Below are 18,039 nucleotides of genomic sequence, written 5' to 3' on the forward strand. Positions count from 1 at the left end.
CATTCTTTATACTGATCACCTCTATTAGACATCTCCCATATGGCCAATATCAGCCAGTTGCTGGTTCCATGATAAGCATCGGACATTTAAATCTCTCTTATGCTTGTTCTTTGCAATCTTTAAAATGGTATCCATTTTCATTGCCTTCTGCCTACCTACATGCTGTCACATATATCCAACTCCTTGTTTTCATTTCATTGCTCATGTAAGTTTGCTCATGATTTTAGATCACATGCTCACAGCTTGTATTACTCCGTGTAATGTAATAACTTGTGTCGGCAAACTCCTCATAGTGCTAATATGGTTCTGCTCATTCTTTCTATGTGATGGTATTGAATCTTCAGTCATCTTTTGTCTTCCTAGGTTTGTAATGTACCATGTCATATTTTTCTGCCTAAGATTACCAGCACCAGGTTACAAGAATTCAGCCTCTTATCCTTTCTGTTAGTTATCAGATTATAATTTCAATACATTTGGGATTCTTTTTATTTGCCCTCTAGACTTTGCACCTTTAAGGTTCAATTTTTTTTTTAGAATTTCTCCATCACCATGAGCACAAGAAACTTTGGTTTTGTTATTTTCTAGATAAATGAGGGAGTGAAAGTTACACTTTTAAGGTAGCTAAGGAATTCTAAGAGGAAAGCTATACAGAAAGCACTATAGAAAGATGCCAATTAAAATTAAAAGAGCAGCTAATTCCGCCACTGAGCTAACAGCCTCATTATGAAAAAGTACATGAATATATATATATAGCCTTCTTAGGATCACGTATATGAAGAAAGTTAGCCATGTACACATATGATTACAGATCGTATGCTAACACCACCTTTTAAAAATACTGATGCAGAAAAACAAAGCTAGTAATTAACATGGGTCATTAAAATGTGTCAAAATGTTTTCTCTTTAGTGTAGCACTAATAATTAAGCTCTCATGAAGTGAATAAATGAATAAATATAATTATTATATGATTTAATCAGTTTGATTTTAGCTTTTTATTTCAGTCTAGTTCCCATTAGTCAAAGTTTTCTCTGCAGGGGAAAGATGCTACAAGATGGCATAGGCTAAAGTATGCCAGGATGTGTGTGACTGTGTGACTTTGCATCTGCAAGAAAAAGCAAACTAGCACAATTACTGGCATTACCAGTTTAGTTCAGCTGAGGATCTGGCCCCTACTGTGTTTATTATTAGATGGGATGGATGAGAATATGTTCATTTTGTGCTGAACTTTCTGATGGCCTTGTTCTTTCTTCCTTTCTTTTCATTTCTCATACCTCATCCAAAATTTGCTCTGCAGAAATTCAATGTTCCCGATTTTTTGATCTCACTTGAATCTTAATTGCAAAGCCAACTAGATTTCATCATGGCTTGTATGCTCCCGCATTTGCTATCTGTAATCACAGTCATTGTGAAACTCAAAGCTAAGTCAAGAATTGTTGCCTTTTTATGGCTCTCTCTTTTATATATGTTGTGTTGGAGAGCAGTCGTTACCGCTTTTTTTGTCATTATTTCTGGGCTTCACTCCATTAGCTGGTGAACGGGCCTTCTCTCACTGCTTTCCTTCAGTAAATACTATATAACATTCAGCTTCCTTTCAGGCTTGTGCTTTTAAAGAAAATTTTTGTACAATTAAAGATATGAAATTGCTAAATACAAGGCTGTGTTCATTGTTCTCCCTTTTTAAAGGTTTAATCACATTTAATGGCTCTCTTGAAAACTTGAATTTTCCATGTTGGTGGTTTTACCCCACTGAAAGAGTTTGCTAATACACTTTTCAAGTGTTTTCTCCTTAAATGAGCTATTCAAGAAGTTCTGTACAGAATAAGATTGAGGAAGGATATATCCAGAAACAATTATGAAATGGGTCCAGGGTTATCTGTTTATCCATTGGTGGAGATTCATTAGCTCAACAGCAGTCGGAAATAGGAAGAAGAAAATACACGCCTGTCCAGTTTTGAAGGACATGCCCTGAAATGTCTCATGCCCCTCCTTTCAGACCAATCTCTGTTCTCTCCTGAGCACTCCCAAGTAGCAGCCACCACCTGAATGATGATCATCATGGCAAGACCTAGGCTGACTCCACAGGCCAAGGAGCCACAGCTACTCAGTAACTTTGGTCTTGAGTATCTCTTGTTCCAGCCACCACCAGCACCACCTCCACGTCTTGTGACTGCACCTCTCTGAAGAGCAAGTTACCAAAGAGCTGCTCAATCAAGGCTGAGATGATGTTGTTATAAAGATGGGAAGCATGCACGTTAACTAAATTTTAGGTAATTCTCTTTCTGTGACTGACCAGCCCAAAGTAAACAGCCTTTCCTAAGAGACATGGACTAGACCCCTGTGCACTGTTTGACTTTGACATTTTATCGCTGCTGTTTATCATATGTAGAAATTAAGCCACGTGCCCTGTGAAAGCTCTGAAAAGTTCCGAATATGGCATCCCATTTACTTAGTAGCACAAAATCCTTTGCTTTTCCCAGTGCTTCTGTCTTGATAGTCAAAGCCACTCAGGGTATTGGACTTTGCTTCCTGAGATATCACATCTCCTTCCACCAACATGACCTCCCATGACATTTGACGGGAACAATATGGACTGTGAACTAACCGGGGAAGCTTGTGAGCTTATGCAATGAAATTCTCACAGCTCCTGGATCTAGACTCCATAATTTGCTTTTACCCTTTCCAGTAGCCACTGATCCCAGCATATTCAGAAATCAGTGTGCACTTCATTTGTTGCACCTGTTTTCCCTGAATAGTTCATAACAAACCTGCAGATTCCCAGACCCACCCACTTACACACAAAACCATAAACCGAGCAAACACGGACCTTAGGAGACAGCTTATAAACTACAAGAGAAGAAGGGAGACAGAGAACAAAATCATCTTTCTTATTTTATTTGTACATCTGAACACTTGGCAGTTACTCAGCTACTTTGATAATGGGGACCATATAAGTAGGTAGGTGCAGAGATAGTGAGATAAAGATTATAAATTAAATGTAGCAGCAGCAGTATTTTGTCTGTTTGTCTCAGGACTGATACCACAACATAAATCCTGAGATACTTTAGATTAGATAGATTTGATATGCCAATCTCCACTTAAATATTTTGGGTCTGCTCCCAATAAAGTTAATGGAAGTAGGATCAGCTCTTTATTGCTCCCATGCTATCAGTGAGTCTTCAGTTCCCATTAAGCAATTCATGTTTTCTATTATACTGATACAAAAGACTCATTCTGTTGGCCTCAGAGTCAGTGGGACTGACTTTTATCAGTGGGAGCCCCGATAGGGTATTAACGCTTTAAATTGAAACTCCCAGACTCAGTACACATGGCTCAGCGCCACTCATTCATATTACAGGCACACTGTTCTTATCATATGTGCAAGAGCACTTAGTCCTCGAGTGCTCTTCGGCTGGGGAGGCTGAGGGATGCAGATGACTTTACATCATCTTTCTATTCTCCCTCCCTCCAGCCCCAGGCTTGTCTGGGAGCCATTTCAGACCATGCTGGCCCTACGACCAGAGAAAGCTGCTCTTGTGCTGCTCCACAGTGGGCCATGTTGAAACCATCATCGCCTGCAGTACAGAGCAGCAGCAAAACCTCACCTTGCAAACACGCGCTCAGTGGGGCAGCGAGAGACTCATCAAGGATGTCCCACCCTGAGGGACTGACTCTACGGGATTTTTTTTCATTTCAAATAGAGATGTTTTGCTTGTATTCACCGATCATCCAAATTTGCTCAGGTGACTGGGGTAGGGAATGGGATGCCTTAGCAGAGAGCCCAAGAGGATGTATGCAGAGCACTCAGGGAGGTTCCTAGTCAGTAAAGAAATTTAAGGCAGGAGGATACTATCTAATCACTTGATGTTACTGGCTCCAGCTTATATACCTCTCTTGCTATTTGTGAAGGAGTATTTTCAGCTGAGCTTGAATTATCACCTACCATGAATTCTGAGGTCTGGGAATCATATGAATCTGAATAGCAAATGTTGCACACACCTTTATCACTTTTGGATTTGTTACATGAAGTGAAATAGCTAGGACAGAAACAGACTTATGTGACACATGTACCAGCTTATTATCAAGCCCATTTTCTGCATTTGTAATGAAGCTTTCCTGGAGAATTCTTATTCTGAGTAGTGGCAAACAGCAAATACAATCCAGTCTTTTAACTGTAAAGTGTGTGAACAGAAAAAGAGGAAATCCAGGAATTAAAGGCTTCGTTATCTGCCACGGTATGCTGCATTTGCACATCATCAGGTTCCTGAAGTGGTCCTATGCCATCACTGGATCTGCTCTCCAAAGTCCCAGTACATCTCAAAGCACGTGTCCAAGTCCCATTCAAGCCAAGCACGAGCTTCAGGAGAGCAGTGATTTTAAGCACTTTGATGAATACAGCTGGATGGATTTGCAGGGGAGTGGCAAGATAGGACTCAAGGTGAGTGGTAAAATCCAAGTCTGTGACCTTTTCCCCCACAGATGGTTAATAGGTGCAGCACACTATCAGGTTTCTTACAACTGCAGCGTCGCTACCTGATTCATTTTGGCGTAGGCATTGCTGAACGGTGCTTTGTCTTGCACTCTCTCTCAGGTTTTCCTATAGACATTGTGCTGGAATATAGTCCTTTATCATCTCAAATCCACCAGGAATGTCACATGAGGAAGTTCTTAAGTGCCATGTGATGTTCATTCAGTTTGTTTTCTTGAATACAGTGTGTCCCCTAAGTTACTGATTAATTTTACACAGTGCAAGGAGAGCTAATTTTGATAAACTATATCAGGTTTGTTATTTCACTGAAACAATATGCTAAAATACTAATTTCTAAACTATTCTTCATATCAAAACCAGTCTTTTCTCCCTCTAGTTCTATGGCTCTCCAGCACTGCCAGAGCACGCTCACAAATGTGGTGGACCTGCAACTTTGCTGGTAACGTTTATTTTCAAAAGACAAATATTGTACCAGCATTAATGTCAATTAGGAGACTTATTTGACAATCTGACTACTTCATCTGATGCCTCAAGAGCAATTTTTCAGCATTTTATGAAAGATATTGGCCAAAGTCTGCTCTATATGAATAAAGTATAGAGGAGAAAAGTTTTAATAAACATTTAAAAACAAAACGATCAAGAATTAATTATGATCATTTACATGCAAGTAAAGGGTATGTTTCATATCCACAAAGGCAAACACGTTCACAAAGAAAGCTTCCACTCCACCCTTTAACTCACCCTGCTGTGGTTCCATATGACAAGTGTTTGGGGCGGTGTATAATCAATACCATACAAGCTGAAATGTCTAGCCACAACAGGGGTGATCCCGCAGTCCTACTGGACTATCCACATCTCATGGTTTTGTTCTGGGTTTTATCATTATGATTTACATTTAGTCATCTGATAAACTTATTCTGTACTCAGTTTTAATTGCTTAATGGTGCTTTACTTGCAAAACGTCTCCGAAGAATGTAAATGGCTCACATATTGTTCTGCAAACAGCTACTCCCTTTGGAGTGAAAGTCACCTGCTGGGAAGAGCCTGCACAAAGCTTTGTACCACTTAGGAGCACAAATGGAGCAACATTTGATCCTCTTATAGTTCTTGTTGAGATAAAACTCCAGATAACTTCACTGGAAGTTCTGCCCCAGCAGAGGGGCAGAAGGTCACTGGAAAAAGGTAGTGTCAGATCACAAGAAAATATTTTGAAAATTGCTTCCACGATCCTATTCGAGTGCTAACAACCTGACTTATTGGGTGTGCGTCTGGGAGTTTCTTTGGAACTAAACTCTACTATTTGTGCCAGGAGAGGCTTCCTAGCTAGCAAAAAATCTCAGAAGTCGAAGTATTTCCAAGTCAAAATGGTAGTCTTTGAGTCAGAAGGAAGTGCTATGTAGTAAGCATGTAGGTGGCTACAGCACCGAATGGAAATCTGCTCTGGACACCCCTTGTGGCTGCCGCTCTCTGCCTTCTTGGTCTCGCATCACTTCCCAGGTGTGCTTAGTTGTGACTCTGAGGTCCTACCTTGAGGCCTCCCTGATACTGCTGACACTGGAGCCACTGTCTTCTGAAATACATACATGCAGATGATCCAGGCAGGAACACCAGATTGCTTACCTGGGAAAGAATCAGCCCCAGGAGCACACAGATAAAACAGAGACAAAGGTGACTTTGTAGTACTCTGGATGTAATTTCTTTTTTTTTTTCTGTCTGGCAGTGTCTGATGTGCCTCTGCTGAAAAGGTTTCTATTTTGATGAGGACACAAAAGCTTGAATACTTTTCTGAACCAGTTTGGTAGTAAATGTGAGCTGGGAATTATTCTCATGAGATTTCAGACCTATGTAATTATTCAAAAGAATTTGATAAAGAGACATAACCTTGCTATATAAATTTTAATTATCATTTTCAGGACTTTGTAGTAAAGATACAACCCTATTGCTCCTATAGGTAGTTTAAGTATTCTGAGCCTGATCCTTAGATGGTGGAAACCTGTGCATTGGTTCTGAGGCAGCCTTTATTTGCATTTGACTCCATTCACCTACCCTTATTTCACAGCCAAACACACAAGCATTTTTTCTATAGACTTAATTCAAAGGTTGCTCAAACTACAGCAGCTGTGAATGTTCGGCTGGAATGACTTTCTGGTGGAAAACATCCTTTTTATAAATTTAGGATTTCTTTTATGGGAAAATTTCAATTTTGCCAGAAAATTTTGATTTTCTATTAGGAAAATCAAACTGATGGCTCCATGGCTGCTTGGCTGGAAGGCCCCTGTCGATTTTGTAGTCGTCTGCAGGGAGAGAGCAAAATTGACAATAGTCTTCCAGGCAGGCAGCTGGGGAGATGCAGCAGGTCTGGAAGAGGGAGGAGGGAGGGTGAGTGAGTGCCCTGGCGCTCTGCCGGCCCTGCAGCCCAGCTGCCTCCCCGGCAGCCAGGCTAGGGGGAAGGCGAGGAGGAGGAGAGGCAGGCATGGGGTGTCCAGCCTGCAGCAGCCTGCCTACGAGGCTCCCATCGCTCTCCCTTTTCAGCAGGCAGCTGGCAAGCCCCAAAAATTCCGTTTTGCGGCCCCTGAAAGAGATTTTGTTTTTTCTGGAGAGCTCTTCCCAGGAAAAAAAATTTTAAGGAGAGAAAAAAAAAAATCCCTCAATTTGAAGGGAAAGGGGGGAAGGGAGTAATTTCAGAATGACCTTTTTTTTCTACTGGAAGGAATTTCTGGTTTCAGCCATCTCTACCTTACAGAAAGAAAATACAATAGTGGGAGGAAAATAAATCTTTTCTTTTTTTCCCTAGTCCATATTATGTTAAAAGTATAGGCCAGGAAGTAAATGCACCTGTATGGAGGAGGCCAGTAAAAGATCACCTAGCCTTAGTCACACCTAAGATACATTTGGAGAGGTACACTGAGGATGAATATCTCCTTTGGTACCTCAGAGTGGCTAGTGAGAATGGCAACCTCATTGGGCAAAGCTGAATTGAAAAGTCATCTGAAGCCCCAACAAACTCTGTGCCTTTGCCCATTGCTAGGTAATAACTAGAAAAACAAATTCATATCATATCTTATAAAACTCCAAAGAAAGTGTATTTTCATAGATGAGCTTTAGTCTGGTACAGCCTGATATGACTGGCTTACAAATCCTGAAATTCAAGAATTTTTACGGAATTGGTCATAGACCTTTAAGCGTGACCCAGTGAGGGTGTCCTGCTATAGCACAGATCATAAACTGGAAGCTGAGCTCATTGCAGGCTGTGTTTTGCGGGCTGTGAAGCCTCTTGCACTGTGTGTTTGTGCGTGTGTTTCTCAGCCTTGAACGTGCTCGAGTTATCTCTGTTCAATCCACACAGTCTAACAGCAGTAGGAGCTGTGGTTGTAATGACGGGAGGAAAACATACATTCACTTCCTGACTCTCTAAAAGTGTTTAGTCCCAGTAATGAGTTCTGGAGGGTGTCCGTTGAGATTTCACACGCAAACACACACAAAAGCACTGTCACTGCTGCAGGACTCATTATTCTTACGGTTCTGTGCAGATTTTGTAGAAGAGAAAAACCAGGAGTCACAAAATCTTTGAATAATTACATTCCATGAATCATACTGAGAAAATATTTCAAAAAGCACCTTGAAAGCAAAAGAAAAAAATAGCTAACTTGTATCATCTGCATTCCAACAATCCATCCATGATTATCCTATAGAAACTGTGCAGTGCATGAAGCTGGTATTGATAAAACACCAAAATGTAATGGTATCAGTGCATAACAACATCAGCAGAGTCGAAGAGCAAATATGACTTTAATTGTAGGCTCTCTATTATTATCTTACAGTGTAGGCTTTTCGGATAATTTATTAATACTAACAAAGACGAGTGATTTGGAGGCTGCATATTTTTTATTTCTTAGGAGTTATTTTATTTGATAATGACATTAAATATTAGAAACTATAACAGCTGGTGTGTTTATCCTTACTTGAGTGTATTAACCTCTTTAGCCCTTTTTTCCAGAAGAAGGATTCAGCATTACAGATTTGACTGTCAGCTGCAGTGCCTGGCGGCCTGTTGGATTGGCATCCTGACAGAATCGAAAGTCCAGTGCTGCAAGTAAACATGGATGACATTGCAGATAGATAGAACTGGCTGACTTGAGGCACCTGCAGCTGTTTGCACCAGAATAAAAGCAAAGGTTGTGGTCACTGGAGTGGAAAAACACTGAATTTACCTCTAGTTATTTTGCCTGGGAATTTCTCCCCCCCCCCCCCTTTTTTTTTTCCTGGTTGTACATTTTGGAACCTTTCCACTGAAAGCACATTAAGCTGAAATACCTAAGTGAAAAAATGCACCATAAACCAGAGGGGTTTATAACCTATTTTCTTCCCTCTTTTTCTTAAATTCGTTGAACGGTTTCCCCACTAGTCTCTGCCTGGTAACAAGTGGTGTTTTACTGGTGTGAATACTGGATTACAGAGGAGGATGCAAATGTTGAATAGTCAGAAACAATTCTTAGCAGCTGATTTTTCAAATGTTGAATAGTCAGAGAAAATTCTTCGCAGCTGATTTTTTTTTTTAACTGTAAACGTGGCATTTGCAAGGACTGCCACAACTGGCAGAACAACAGCAACCCAAACCATTTTGCTCTGTAGAAAAGCTCTCGGTCGTTTAAACGTTCCTGCTTCCCAGGCTCCAAAGTCCTTGGAGCCAAGGAAGACGTTACAGGACCTGGGCAGATGCTCCCATCCAGCAGATGGATCAGCCCAGCAGGTTCGTAGCCGGAATACTCGTGTCCGTAGCATCGAGGATCTCAAAGGTCTTCACAGACAGCAATTCGTGGCCATAACCCGCAAGAGGGGCGTTGTATCGAGCTCACCGTAGCTAAACTGACGCACCAAGAGCTAAGGGGATTTGCCTGGGGGGTGATGCTTGGGGAGCCGCCTCTCCCGAGCTGGCGCTAGCAGCCAACCCGACGAAGGAGCGGGAGAGGGGAGGGCGGGTAGGTATGACAGAAAGGAGGTGTTTGATGGCTGGTCTTTTCCCTTACGCCACCTGCATCCCTTTATAACATCAGATCATTTACATTTTTAAAGGAAGTGTGCTCTTTTTCATCAGGGCCCACTGGTGAGCCCAACACTATCTTTTGTGCAGAACCCCTGCTAACAGAGGTGGCGGAGTATCAATCACAGCTTTCCCTCGGGTCATACCTTACTATGCTGGCTCTTGATCAGAAGGAAGCAGATGGTTATTTACAAATAAAATAATCAAGATCTCAAGAAGGTTGGGTTTTTTTCCCCAAACCCTCCTACAGATGAGGCCAAAATAAGGTAAAGTTGCTTGTGTTCCCCTCTGCCAGCTTGCAAGGACGCTGCCTGCCCTACTAGCACCTTTAAATGTGTTATCAGTTAAATTTGCCAAAGAAATGTGTGGCACCTGACAGAGTAGAGTTGCCTTAGATTATTCAATGGCTTTCACAAGAATCTGGCACTTAAACCACAATGTGAATTAATGCTAGATTATTGTGCAGGAATATTGTTATCTGCCATACACTACATGTTTGCAATCAGTTCTTTACAAGCAAAGCAGACTGCCTTTGAATCTTTTTCAGTAGCCATGGTCACCCTCATTCTTTATTTAGTGTTAAGTGTTATTCATTTAGCAGTAAAAAATGAACAAAGGAGAAGAAAGCAGGTGCTCTAAGTTTACTCTACAGCCAGCTGTCAGGAAGACACATTTTATTTATTTATTTATTTTTGTGGAACATAAAGGAGATTTATTGAAAATGTTTGGAAAAAAATATGAAGCATACGTTCAATCAGTCTTTTTTTGTAATCAATAAGGTTACTGAAGCAGAAAAAACTATAATGAGTTGTCACAGAATTTGAATTCTCATTTGCTTCCTTTTATATGTATTCAGGCAGAAAATCATCATGGAAAGCTAAAGTTGGGAAGCAGGGCCTGGCTATGACTCTTGGTTTAGGTTTATTTTGAATTTACTAGGTAGTATTTGACCAACTGCTTGCTGAGCTTCAGGGGTAAGCTCAGCCTTCTAGTGTGGGCAAGATAAGTTAAAATCGAAAGGTGTGATTTCCTTCCATTTCAGGTAAAGACACCTCTCTCTATGAAATACAGCTGATCTTGCTTTCAGAAGATGTTCAGCAGTGTGTTTCTCTGAGATACCTGCAAATTTCTTCCTTCTCATTAATAAACATTTTCAGCCAAACATGTAAGTGTCCCCAGCTCAAATATGAACAAAACTTGAGTCCCTCAGATAGGTGAAATATGGCTTTCTCAGGGGCATCTGAGAAGATCTGACCATAAACCTCAAGGACTTGCATGCTCTCCCCTCCTCCCAGCATGCTGTGACAATATTTTTTTAAAGAATTGCTGTGGCACATGAAAAAGGGAGCTCCAGGGTGTTAGGCCATCTAGTCCAAAGAACAATAGTTGTAAGGCCCACAGCTTTGTTGGATTTGTGCCGGTTCTACTTACACCCAAGAGCCAGGTACTTTGTGGCCATGGTACTGGATGTTGTGTGTGGCCCATAGGTTCCTGTGCTGCAGGTAAGGCTAGGAACCTGCAAGTAATCATGTGATGCGTGAACCTGAGCCCAGCATGTCAAAAATTCATTAAAGGATGTACATCAAAATTTTCAGCAACAAAATCCTACCTCACTTACTTCTAGGGAAATCACTGAGAAACACGCCCATAAGACAGTCTAGCTAAAGTCATTTTGGCCTTTCAAATCACTTCTTCATGCATCACTCAACATGATATCAGTTTGCTCTCAGTTTATCTCATCTATTTATTTTTCATGTACTTTTTTTAGCCATGTGCCTGAATCTCCCTGTTGCTCTCCAAAATATTCATTTTCCCTTACAATTCATCTTTTTAAAAAAATCTCAAAACGATCATGCAGAAGCTAAGACTTCTGCTTTTAAAATGTCATGGTACTTCATTGTCCTGTAGTTCCTGTGTTTCCTAGTCTGATGCTAGCAGCTCGGCTCTGTGATTGTGCACATTGCTCTCCATTCTCACTGGGGACCTGCTGAAGAACAACTATTTATATGTCGTATTTATATTATATAGAGAGGATGTTCTGATCTCATGTTACCATGTATCTTGGAAGAGACAGGCAGAAGCCTAGCCCACCTAAAAGAAATTAAGGTATCTGAATTACAATTTCTATCAGACATTATGATGGCATTTAAAATACAGTTCCTGATAATTTTCAGTTGAAAATCAAAAAGTTTTCATTGTATGTTTTCAGGTACTTAAAGAGAAACTTGAAGACTTCCAAGGCAGATAATTTTCATGAAATGTAAAACCAGTTGGTCACTGACAGCAGTTTAAATGGAAACTTTGTGCCCAGCTCTAGGTATTGTTTAGTGTCTCTCTCTCTCAATGCTTCTGAAGCACAGTTGCTCCATCACTGTGTTCCATAGTCGTCTGCTGATGGAGGTTTAGACTTTTACCTAGACGATCAAGTCAAAGGCAGACTGAAGAAAATGCTTTCTCTGGATGGTTCTAATCTCTCCCTTGTTTCTCTTCTCAGTTCTTTTTTTCTTTTTTTGGAACCAGACAGTCACAGAATTGAGACAAGGAAAATACAACACATTGCCAAAATCACATAAATTTTAATGGCTTTCCTGTTCACTTAACCCCACATCAACAGTGTGACCTTGCTAGCCTGAACCATGAACCACCAGGGTGTGGAGGCCAAGAGCAGGGTGGATCTGGCCTGGCTCCAGTGTCCATTGCACAAAGGAAAACGTGGGACGTTTAGTGGGACATTTTTGAAAACACTGAGTATCTTTTTCAAGACACTTACTTGTGCCCTAACTATACAGAAGCTGGCAATAGATTTGGTAACTAGACTGTGCCACCCGCAAATGACTAACACAATTAGCAATTGGGCAGTGAGTGTTACTTGGGCTCTTCCAACTGTAATAGGCTACATTTCTTCAGTATACCCTAAATTTTTATACGGCCTTCAGTTACAGGATATTCACGCACTTCAAAGTTCTTAATGTGTTTGTCCTGCAAGGCAGGGAATTACAATAATCCTTTGCAGGAAGGAAACTGAGGAATAGCAAAAGACTTAAGGAAAAGATTTTTAAAGCTGTTCTAGCACCACAAGATTTAGAAGCATGTACTGTAAACCCAGAAAGGACATCAATGATGATCTGCTCTGACCTCTTGTACAACGCAGGCCATTTAACTTTCCCAAATCAGTTTAGTTGAAGTAGAGCAAATCTTTTAGAAAAACATTCCATCTCAATTTAAAAATTTCCACCAGCGGAGAAACTGCCATAACCCTTGGTAATTTGCTCCAAAGGTTAATTTCCCTCCCTGAGAAAAATGTGCACCTGATTTGTAATCTGAATTTGTCCCTCTAAAACTTCCAGCCTTCAGAGCCTGTTACTTAACTGACTGAAGAGCCTTCATTTTAAAAATTACATTCCCATGGAGACAATTAGAGTCAGATTATCTCACTTAATTTTAACTATGCAAAAATGAGGTATCTAGTCTTACCTAGTGACTGGAGATCTCTCTGTAATCAATTGAAAGAAACAGACGCTATCAGAAGGTAATTCATTGCACCCATCTTTATATGGGATTAATTGCCCACTGGAGACATCTAGCCTCTGCACTGACTGTGTAAGGGTGACAAAGCAGCTAGCCTCAATCATAGTCCTGTCGTCCAGACAGGAAAGCTAGGCAAAACAAATCCCATAACTGTGGACTGCAATCAGCTCACCTCCTTTGTCCTCTGTTTGCCAGGCTAAACAGATTGAACTCAAGAAGTCTTTCATGATAAATCACCTCTTCCAGTTCCTCGCATGTTTGTGGGTATCTTTGTGCAGTGCTCCTCAGCTTATCAACATTATTCTTGAACTGGGATTCAGTACGAGACCCAGTACTCCAAAAGCAGTGCCATCCAAAGCAAATCAGGAGTAATATAAAGCTGCTCTGCTTGGACCTGATATTCTTCTACTGCACATTTAATTATCCATTTTAGCCATCATGTTGCACTGGAAGTTTTTGTTTTGCTGATTTGCACCTATAATCAGTCCTGAGTCTTTTTCAGAGTCCCATCTTCTCAGGGTAAGGTCCTGTAAAGACCTACCTTTACTTTTTCTAGATGGAAAACATTAGAGTTTGGCCAGTTTACCAAAACATCTAGCTTGTTCTTTATGAGCATCCCATTCACTTTTTAACCGTCTGTTCTTCCAGTGTTTATGTGGTCTGTATATATTATGCAGAGAGACTATGTGTTTTCTTTCAGAACATGGTTAGAAATGTTAAATAGCTTTGGATCCAGAACTGTTCTCTGCAGGACTCCAATAGAAACACACCTGCTTAATGACGTTTTCCCATTTACAATTACATATTGAGATGCACCAATTAGCTACTCTTTAATTCATTTGATATTTGCTGTAATTATTTTGTTCCATTCTCATTTCTTAATCAAAATATCAGGTGGTACCAAGTCTAATGCCTTACAGAAATCTAAATACATTACATCAGTGCTATTACCTTTCTCAACCAAGCTTGTAATCTCATAAAAATGATATCAAGCTAGTTTGACAAGATCTATTTTCCATAAACCCATGTTGAAAGGCATTAATTATATTACCTTCCTTTAATTCTTTATTAATCAAGTCTCATATCAGCTGTTCCAGTATTTTGCCTGGGATCAATGTCAGGTTGACAGGCCTATAATTACCCAAGTCATCCTGTTTAACCTTTTTAAATGTTGGCTCTATATAAGCTTTCTTCTAGCCTTCTGGAGCCTCCCCAGAGCACCAAGATTTGTTGAAAATCATCATTAATGGTTCAGAGAGCTCCTTTGCTAGATCTGTTAAAATTCTTGGTTAGTTTCCATAGGCTCTGTTACGACCATACGTTAACAAATCCTGGAAGATCCTTTAGACACTTACTGCATCTTCCAGTACCTAAATACCTATGCAAATGTGGCCCCCAATGAGCTGCTCAGAGGTAGGAAAAAGACAGAAATGTGGATCTGATTTTTCCCATTCTGTGCCTCTAGTCACCATAAATACTGCCTATTCACATGAAAGCACATTCCTTTGCATGGACGCTTGCCACCGTCCTGCTTTGACTAAAACCATCACGTGACCCCACCTCAGTCGCACTAGTCCGTTCCAAGGAGTGGCAAAGATCTGTTCCAAGAAACGACGAGATTAGTGTAGTGCAAGCATCCAAAACGCTGATGTTCCCTTTTGCCCTCTGAAGGCACACAGGTTTCCCTCTATACACACCTTTGTGAGGCTGGGCCTAATTCCAGTTACGGATGGACCCCAGGAATCTGGTTAGTTCTGATTCAGTTTGAAAACATATGATTTTGATAATTTCTACATGAAAGAAAAGAGACTGGCTTATGCATATGTCATTTTCTGTCTGAAAGTATGGTAAGTATAAGGTAATCAATAAACTATCTCATGGGCTCTTATTTTTCAGTACTAAAATATTCCAAATATTCAATTTTAGGATTTTTTTCCCAAAATGTTACAGCTTATAAATGGGACACTGCAATATTGTCAGCAGTGACTATTGCAATATTCTGATGAGGAAATCCATGCTTTGGTATGTTTTGTATAAAAATACCATAGCAGAAGTGCAAGCATTTTTAATTTTTAAATGTCCTTGTTTAAATGCAGTTCTACTAATCAGAGTATTTTGATTTATGGATATCCATCCAGACCATCTTCTGAGAGACTGAAGAGCCTGTACTTCTGTGTTTCTATTGCCTACGAACTAGTGGCCTCTGTCTAGTAGGCAGAAGGGGTGTTTCTAATTCTAAGTGTGCATGGCTAATTTAACTTTGCCGGTAATTTAGCTAAGTTGTGCACTGAGATTTTTTTGTGAACAAGTAATAAAATGCATGGACAATTTTCCGCATAAACATTTTGAGTTACTTACATACCATCTGAATTCTCTACATGTTCCTTCTAACAGATGAAGCCTCCAAGTTTTTGTTTCTGTTGGTTTTGGTATTTGGTTCAGGTATTCTTGAGAATAGTTAATGAATTAATTATTTTCTAAATTGCCCTGTGCCAATACAGCTCATAGTCAGGAATCACGAAGGTAGAGTTGTTTGAAAAACTGACTGAAATAAGCAGAGCTGGTTGAAATACATGTGTGTGTATGTGTTTGTGTGTGTGTGCAGGTATATATAAATATATGCATATCTATCTATAAATATATATGTATGTAGACATACATCTAGTAGTAGGTTTATTATTTGGATAGACAGAAAGAAAATCACTCCAATTTAGAGGCTAAAAAGTACCATAAAAATTAACATATTTTAAAACTTACGAATATTTTAAAATTAAATCTGAACATTTTTGAATTGCAAAGGCGTATTATGTGAAAGAGCAGCACTGAAAGTATTGCACTGTTTAAAAATAAAAAGAGAAAGAGAGGCATCATCTTAGTGTTGTAGATCTGGTTACCTTACTGAAAAAGAAGCAGCAGAAACAGAATCATTATCAAGAAAGGCAAAAAAAGTAATTCGGTGCATGGAGCTTCTTCCTTCTGTATTTTAGCTTAGCTCATATGAGATTAATGACTAATGTAAATGAGATAAATCTGAGACTCCTAAATATATTAATGCAGTAAAGTGAAAACTGGAAGCACTACTCTTTTACATATCATGTATTTAACCTATGGAACTCATTCTCAAATTGATGTTGAGAAACACGATCAAGGAGATGATAAAATGGGCAGTAAGGGGGGTAACAATGGCATCACCTGAACTGCCACTAGCAGTTACAGAAAGCTATACAAATACCTAAATGCTGTAAACTAGCGAATTCTTCCCTTGATGTCCACATTTGGTGGCTTGCAATTTCTTCCAGACTCCCTCACTTGTACAGCTGTCAGAGTAAAATATCTGACTTGATGAATTACAGATCTGTCCAAAACACATTTCCTATATGATAAATTCCTAGTATTTATGCAATATCACATTGCCAACGTATACAGTGGCTTCACAGGTACCGGCTAACTAAGCCAAAGCTATGCAGTAATAATGCTCCCTTTAATGAAACGGCTTTGTTAATATATTTGGAGCAATTAGCTTAAGGCAGGCAGTTTTACCTGGGAAGCAGCTGGTACCCCGAGCTAAAATAGACAGCGTTTCAACATTGGCACTTTCTTGTTTATAAAATGCATCAGTCACAAATAAAATTTGCCTTTTCAAAAGCTTTGTTTTGGCAATTCACACATGTGGAATAACAGTCGCAAATCATAAATGTCATACCTTTGTCGCCAGGATTTGAAGAAATCTGTAGGGTTCCTGCTTGGACACAAATCCCAGTAGTCCCACCTCCTGCGATTCACATCAAAAAACTTTGAAAAAGGTTTTGATTTTGGCAGCTCCTGTCAAGACAAAACCTGCTTTCAACTCTCGCATCCCATTTGGGGAAGGCTTTACTTCTTTTGCGTGGAGGTCTTTGCTTCCATCCTCCCCACACCCCTGTTTTTGAAACCAAGAAGGTAAACCGAGAGTCAGCAAGAAGCATTTTGACCAAGGCAAGCAGGTCCCTTTATTGATTTCCATCAACTGTGTAGTGACATACTGACAAAGTTTGCCGTTTCCCACAAACACCTCAGAATAATAAGATGTGTCAAACTAAACTACTTTTGCCTTTTGTCGGGTGTTTTTTTTTGTTTGTTTGTTTGTTTTGTTTTTTTTTTTTTTTTATGTGTAATGTGTTTTAGGGCTCATGGGAAGAGCCAGGTTGGCAGCCCAGGAAAGTGAAGTTTTCCCCAGCTCCTGAAATCAGCTACACTCAGATCGTTGCCCGAACAAGCTCCTCCATGTTGTCCCATCTACCTTCCTCATGTGCGGCCAGGAGACGAGGGACAAGCAGACATTTTTTCTCCTATGCTCCTTCACTCCTTGGCCTTTCACAGCCTGGCATGGTACCAGCTCATGCCATGGCAGAAACTTTACCTTAGAGCACTGCAAGTCAAACCAGATTGCAGAATTAAAAATGTCAGTCTAGGATTGAGCCTGAGGAGTGAACTCTTGCATGAGGTTGTGAGGGGGATTCTCCCAAAGTGGAAGCTGACATCTGGAAGACCCTGCAAGATGCTTTGCCTCCCTGAGATGTGGCAGTAGGAGCTGGGTGAATTACACTAGCCGTGCAGGGAATCTCAAAGAGACCAGTGCCAAGGAAATTTGGTAAGACATAGAGGTGTCCACAACAGCCCAGAGCTTCCCCAACACCTACTACCTGTCGGCAGGCTGTATATTCCCCCCGCAAAAAAAAAAAAAAAAAAAAAAAAAAAAAATGTTCAAAGAAACACCTTCACTTCAGTTCAAGTTTTCTTCACTTTTTCTTCACTACCTTTTTCCTTCCGTCCTTCAAGCTGGAGCTGTTCAGCCTTCACATTCAAGCACTACACATTTCCTCTAGAGCACATTTAAGAAGCCCACGCGATCATTTAAGTGTGTGCTTCACTTATCTATCCTTAAGAACACAAAATAGACCCGGAAAAAAAAAGACAATGTCTATCTGCTCATTAAAACACTTT

This window comes from Rhea pennata, chromosome 3, assembly GCF_028389875.1.
Source record: "Rhea pennata isolate bPtePen1 chromosome 3, bPtePen1.pri, whole genome shotgun sequence".
NCBI lineage: Eukaryota > Metazoa > Chordata > Aves > Rheiformes > Rheidae > Rhea > Rhea pennata.